Genomic DNA, 7,978 nt, shown 5'->3' with positions numbered 1-7,978 from the left:
AGGGTGACAGTCTGTGAATCTAAAACTTTTAGAGGTCAGTTGTTCTCAACTTTTGTTGTACATTGGAATCATCAGAGGAGATAAAAACCTCCCACACCCAAAGCAATTACATCAGAAACTCTGGGGCGGGACCCAGAGATCAGTAGTCTTTAAATCTCCTCAGGTGATTTCAATGGGCAGATAAGGCTGAGAGGACTTTTCTCAAGAGGAACAAAGAGCAGGGCTTCATCAAGCCGCAGAACAGGTAATATGGTTATTTCTGTTTGCTAATAAATGTTTGTTTAGTAATATCTTCATGTGTGGGAGAAATTGGTCTGAGCCTTGCTTTCATTATATTAGGATGACAAGGCTTCTGGAGGAGTAGCTAACATACACGCACACCTCATGCACAGCAAAGGAAGCCATCAAAAAATGAAAAGGCGACAACCTACGGAATGGGAGAAAATATTTGTAAATGATGTGACCGACAAGGGCTTAATCTCCAAAATACACAAACACCTCATACAACTCAACAACAACAACAAAAAACAACCCAATCGAAAAATGGGCAGAAGACCTTAATAGACATTTCTCCAAAGAAGACATACAGATGGCCAGTAGGCACATGAAAAGATGCTTAACATCACTAATGGTTAGAGAAATGCAAATCAAAACTATAATGAGGTACCACCTCACACCAGTCAGAATGGCCATCATTAAAAAGTCTACAAATAACAAATTCTGGAGAGGGTGTGGAGAAAAGGGAACCCTCCTACACTGTTGGTGGGCAAGTAAGTTGGTGCAACCACTATGGAAAACAGTATGGAGGTTCCTCAGAAAACTAAAACTAGAATTACCATATGATCCAGCAATCCCACTCCTGGGCATATATTCGGACAAAACCATAATTCAAAAAGATACATGCACCCCTATGTTCACAGCAGCACTATTCACAATAGCCAAAACATGGAAAAAACCTAAATGTCCATCAACAAATGAATGGATAAAGAAGATGTGGTACATATATGCAATGGAATACTACTCAGCCATAAAAAAGAACAAAATAATGCCGTTTGCAGCAACATGGATGCAACTAGAGATTATCACACTAAGTGAAGTAAGTCAGAAAGAGAAAGACAAATACCATATGATATCACTTATATGTAGAATCTAAAATATGGCATCTACCTACAGAACCTATCTATAAAACAGAGCCTACGTACAAAACAGAAACAGACACATAGACATAGAGATCAAACTTGTGGTTGCCAAGGGGGAGTGGGGAAGGGAGAGGGATGGACTGGGAATTTGGGGTTGGTAGATGCAAACTATTTACATTTAGAATGCATAAACAACAAAGTCTTACCGTAAAGCACAGGGAACTATATCCAGTCTCCTGGCATAAACCATAATGGAAAAGGATATTAAAAAAAGAATGTGTATGTGTGTACAACTGAGTCACTTTGCTGTACAGCAGAGATTGGCACAGCATTGTAAACCAACTATACTTCAAAAAAAAAAAATGAAAAGGCAACCTATGGGACGGGAGAAAATATTTGCAAATTATATATCTAATAAGGGGTTAATATCCAAAATTTATACTCATACAACTCAATTAAAGAAAAAAGCAGTGCAATTAAAAAATAAGCAAAAGAAATAATTAGACATTTTTCCAAAGGAGACATGTCAAGTGTCCAAGAGATACATGAAAAGCTGCTCAACATCACTAATCATCAGGGTAATGCAAATCAAAACCACAATGAGATATCACCTCACACCTGTTAGAATGGCTATTATCAAGAAGACAAGAGATAACTGTGTTAGTGAGAATGTGGAGATAAGGGAATCCCTGTGCACTGCTAATAGGCCTGTAAATTGGTGCAGCTACTATGGAAAAAAGTATGGAGTTTCCTCAAAAAGTTTAAAATAGAACTACCACATGATCCAGCAATTCTACATCTGGGTATTTATCCAAAGGAACAAAATGACTGTCTTGAAAAGATAACTGCACCCTCATGTTTATTGCAGCATTATTTACAATAGCCAAGACATGGAAACACATAAATATCCATCAGCAGATGAATGGATAAAGAAAATGTGGTGTATATACACATTGGAATATTATTCAACCATAAAAAGGAAGGAAATTCTGCCATTTGCAACAACATGGATGGACCTCAAGGGCATTATGCTAAGTGAAATGAGTCAGCCAGATAAAGACAAATACTGTATGATCTCACTTATATGTGAACATTTTTTTAAAAACCCAAAGTCACAGATACAGAGAACAGACTGGTGGTTGCCAGAAGTTGGAAGTAGGGGAGGAGGGTGTGAAACAGTTGAAAGTGGTCAAAAGAAACAACCTTCTAGTTATAAGGTAAATAGTCCTGGGTAGACAATGTACAGCATGGTGATTATAGGTAACAATGCTGTATTGTATATTTGAAAGTTGCTAAGAGAGTAGATCTTAAAAGTTCTGTAACTATGTGTCGTATGGATGTTAACTAGACTTATTGCAGTGATCATTTCGCAAGATGTACAAATACTGAATCATCATGTTAAATACCTAAAACAAATACTGTGTTATATGTCAATTATATCTCAGTTTTAAAAAAATAAGCCTGATATTGCAGATGAGGAAACTAATGCATAGAAAATGTTACACATTTTCAAGAGAGGAGCTGGAAACCTAAGTCTGTCCGATGTGACCACAGGCTCTTACCCAGTAGGGTCTGCCACATTCACGTGCTACATCAAGAATGGGGACTCAGGGCTTTCCTGGTGGTGCAGTGGTTAAGAATCCGACTGCCAATGCAGGGGATACGGGTTCGATCCCTGGCCCAGGAAGACCCCACATGCCGCGGAGCAACTAAGCCCGTGTGCCACAACTACTGAAGCCCATGCGCCTAGAGCCCGTGCTCGGCAACACGAGAAGCCACTGCAATGAGAAACCCACGCACCGCAACGAAGAGTAGCCCCCGCTCACCGCAACTAGAGAAAGCCCATGCACAGCAACAAAGACCCAACGCAGCCCAAAATAAATTAATTAATTAATTAAAATTAAAAAAAAAGAAAGAATGGGGACTCAAGGCTGATATTCCTGCCCACACCACACCACCTCATTTTCTGAAATATTGGAAGAGCCCCTAGAAACAAATCTGTTCCAGGATTCTTCATCTACAAGAGCAGAAACACATCCAGAGAGGTAAAGTGACTTTCCTAAAATCACCCAGAGAGTCAATGTTCGAGAGGCCATGAAAGGCAATCAAGTGTCTCCAAACAGAGCTCAGGAAAAGGACCATTCATGGCCTGGATCTTCCAAGGTACATGAAAAGAAAGAAAAACATAGTAATCAAATTTTTTCCTTGGAACCAAAAATGGGGGCTGGGAGGGAGAGAAGAATTCCTTTTTAAAAATCTATAAATATGATATTCAAGTGTGTCTAAATGCATTAAAGTTACAGTGCTGTTTTATAACTCTCACCATTCTTTTTTTTTTTGATAATATTTTATTTATTTATTTATTTTTTCACACACACACACACACACACACACACACACACACTGTATTTTATTTTTACAAGAGATAAATAGACTGACACCAAGCATTGTACATGGATGACCACAACAAAAGCAACAATGATTGCAATTACCAAACATGAAACACACTCATACTATGTCATAATATTGACATTCAGTCCAGTAATCCTCCACTGTAACAGCTCCTTTACTTTGCAGTGAAAATTGATTTGTATATTCTTTGCCTCTGAGTCCTTGTGGGATTTTTTTTTTTTAAATTCAGACAGAAAGTCACAAAAATTATACTCATCCTCATCAGTTCACTCAGTCCCATGTAATTAATTTTTTTTTTATCTTGATCTTTTGTTAGCACTTTTATGAGTTCATCAGTTTTTCATTAGAGTTCTGAAAATGCTTATTCATTCAGTTCAGCATATAACCCTCACCATTCTTCCAGGGGTCCCCAACTGATGGCCCACAAGCTGACTCTAGGTGTGCTTTAGTTTCCTCTGCAGAGTTCTGGCAATAAATGTCCAGGGCTGAGAGGGAGTGATCCCTTTTTGGTTGACACATGCATGCTCAGTCCACTACAGCCCCCAGCTGTCCCCCGTTTTTGTGTTACTGAACTTTCATTATCTGTGTGACCTTGGCTAAGTCCCTTCCCCTCCCTGTAAGCCAGAATCTTCACCTATCGAATTGGGATGGGGGTGTTGATGACATTGTATTTTGTTTATTGCCTGCCCCCTCTCCCTAGAAGGTAAGCTCCAGGAGGGCAGGGATTTTTGTCTGGTTTGTTCAGTGATGTCTCCCATAGCTCCCTGAACCCTGCCTGCCATATAACAGGTGTTAAATAAACATTTAAGGAGAGAATAAATAGTCCTAAACATCCAAAAAAAAAAAGAACTCAGGCAAAGGCGATGGAAAATTTTTAAGGCACAGTAACCATTCTGTATCATGATGGTGATGGTTACACATTGTATACAATTACCAAAGTCAATCAAACTGTTCATTTAGAATTGATGAATTTTTATGTATGTAAATGATAACCTAAATAAGCAAAGAAGATGAAGCTAGTATACATAATAATTAAAATTAATTTCACCCACTTCCTGTTATTTTTTCCTGACCTTAGCAACTGCTGCCATTCTGGGGGGTTTCTACATGTCAGGGACGTGCTGAATGCTTTACATTTCTTATCTCATTAATCCTTGGGTATGAGTGTAGTTTGTCTAAACCACTCAGGTGCATTTCCTTAGTCTTTCTGGGTGACATATTCTGGAATTCCATATCTATCACTGGCAATAAAATCTTACTTAGGACTAACTAGGATTTAATTTTTAAGTGGGTGAGCAGGCTGTGTCTCCACCTTCTTGCCCACTGCCTATGGCTAGAAAGGTTACAGCACGTATTTATTAATTGCACCCAGGAAGCCAGTCATCCTCCCAACGACCTGTGAAATAGGTGTCATTATCATTCCCACTTCCCAGATGCTGAAGCCAGAATAGAGCCCTGACGTGTCACCAGCCAGAGTGACACATCAGGAAGCAGCAGGGCAAAGATCTGATCCCAAACAGTGGGAGCCCCTGAGGTTGTTTGCTTAATCCCCACACCAGATGGCCTCCCAACCAGTGACCCCGGGCAAGCTGCTGAGCTGGCGCATGGGGGCCAGGGTGTGACCCTTGCAGAGATGACAAAAGATGATTTTCCGATGCGGCGGGCATCTCTGGACCAGTGTGGCCTCAGACAGTGGTCAGAGCTGTGGTATGTTCCCTGCAACAGGCTGCTGGGATGAGATGCAACGTGAGAGCCTAGGAATTCGCACCGCCCCTGGGCAAAGGCGCATCTGCAGGACCCAAAAGGCCCTGAGCATTGGGGAAGGGGCTGTTTGACGTAAGCCTCACATAGCCCTTTCGATATTGAAGAATTTTTTGAGGTGTGTTCACCTCCTTGGTCCCTGACATTGCTGTAGACTGGAGAGAACCTCCAGGAATTTCACTAGTGCTTCTCTGGCCAACGCAGCATGTTGTTTCAGACTCTTTTTCTTTATTTTTCTGTAGAGTATCCCCTTCCCAGTGAACAATTTGTCAATGACACTTTACTTTGAAACGAGTGTTTAATTGAAACACTGATTGAAATGCAGACCAATCCCTCCACAAGAGAAGAATGCAAGTTACCATATCTTAACTCCTTATGAAGGTAATTGGGACAAATTAAACATGGATTGACTTTCTCAAGATAACTTGAGATTTCTGCACCCTTTGCAATTACCAGAAATAATACTACAGTGACTCAGTCTTCTGGTAATTGAAAATGCACAGCTGTAGAAGAAACTGCATGTTAATATATGATATTATCAGTGCAGGAGGGCCACAATATACAAGAATGCAGAGACTCAATTAAGTACCCATTATTCGGCTTAATAATTCAGAAAGATCAGGAAACATTATCCCTGGTCAAATAGGCTGAATTTAATTGAGACATTCCTGGGTTCACAGAGTATATCAACTCCGGATCAAACTAAAGCAATCTCATTTGACACAATGTAAAAGATTAATACAAGACAAAGAGGACAAATGACTGATCAGTCTGGGAACTACTGTTACTGAACCAAACTTGAGTCCGCTTACTCTACATGCGGTAAAGCCAATCTACTGACACCAGCTTGTGGTGAAAGAAAGTGCAGCATTTAATGCAGGGCACCAAGCAAGGAGTCCAGGCAGCTAGTGCTTAAAAGGCCTGAACCTCCCCCCAACCCACCCCCACCAAGGCTTTCAGGGAAAGGTTTTTAAAGACAGGGTGAGGGAGGGAGGGTTGTGAGGTGTGTGATCCACTCATGGACATTCTTCTGATTGGTTGGTGGTGAGGTAATTGGGAGTCAACATCATCAACCTTCTGCTTCCAACCAGTCTAGGGTCTAGGTGCTTGTGGGCAGCATACAGTTAACTTCTTCCTCCTGGTGGGTTTTTCAGTATCTGCAAAACAGCTCAAAGGACCTGGCTCAGAATATTATCTATAGCCCTTGAAAAGCAACTAAACGTCCTTGACTTTGTTTAATGGCTAAAGTATTATTATTTTGTCTTGCTTGACTGTTTTTCTTTCTGCATTTTCTCACTTTTCTGATTAAATTTATTCTTTGACCAAAGTTTTTCTACAGACAAAAGGCAGACGGAGGACATATGGGTGGAGAGGTCTGTTCTGGGAAGGCCCCATAGCGTCCTGCTCTGTTACACTATGACTTATTTTGCTTTGAAGAGAAGATATGTACCTTTTAGTTACCATGTATGCTTTTCTTTTGTGGGATTTAATTAAAACGTTCAGTTACTCAATGAATACTTCCTGAGCACGAGTTATGCACCAGGCACTCAAGTACTAGGGGTTCAGCTGCAAAATAAAGAGACAAAAATATGTGTCTTCATAGAGCCTAAACTCTAGTTGGTGAAGACAAGCAATCAATGAGTAAAATATATAGAATGACAGAAAACTTAAAGTGCTGTGAGGAAAAGTAAAGCATGGGGGCAAGATGGGGACTGCCAGGGCAGGGAACAGCAGACTGCAGTTATACATAGGATGGCAAAGAAAGGGCTGGATGAAGAGACAATAAAAATATAGCCATCAGAGCATCATTTGTGATAAAGATAAATATTGGCAGCAACCTAGATATCTGTCTATAGGAGATTGGTTAAATATTTTATGATGCATCTATATAGTAGAATACTATATAGCAAACAAAAAAAGTCCTACAAATACAAAATGAACTCCTAAGATATATGAAGTGATAAAAACAAGATGCAGAATGATATATAGCAGGGGTCCCCAACCCCCAGGCCACAGACCGGTACTGCTCCGTGGCTTGTTAGGAACTGGGCCACACAGCAAGAGGTAAGCAGCGGGCGAGTGAGCAAAGCTTCATCTGTATTTACAGCCGGTCCCCTTCGGTCACATTACCACCTGAGCTCTGCCTCCCCTCAGCAGTATGGTGAGTTGTATAATTACTTCGTTATATATTACAATGTAATAATAATAGAAATAAAGCACACAATAAATGCAATGTGTTTGAATCATCCCGAAACCATCCCCCCACCTGCCCCCGGTCCGTGGAAAAATTGTCTTCCACAAAACTGATCCCTGGTGCCAAAAAGGTTGGGGACCACTGATATATAGAGTATGCTACCATTTACGTCTATCATATACATGATATATATATATATATACACATAATATTTGTATAAATGCATGGAATCAGTGGAAACATACATAAAAAACTGTTCGTAATGGTTGTCTTTGGAGTGGAGAACAGGATGATTCATGGACAGGTGAGGGTGAAATACTTTGTATCCCATTACTATGTATAAGTACTACTGTACGGTCAGGCCATTCAAGATGGCTGTTCTCTCGCTCTCTGTCCATCCTCTGCTCGACCAGGCCCTGCTTCACTCACATGACTATCCAATCCTCTTAATTATAGGGCTTAATTAGTCCCA

This window comes from Eschrichtius robustus, chromosome 6, assembly GCF_028021215.1.
Source record: "Eschrichtius robustus isolate mEscRob2 chromosome 6, mEscRob2.pri, whole genome shotgun sequence".
NCBI lineage: Eukaryota > Metazoa > Chordata > Mammalia > Artiodactyla > Eschrichtiidae > Eschrichtius > Eschrichtius robustus.
This window is presented reverse-complemented; position numbering follows the sequence as displayed.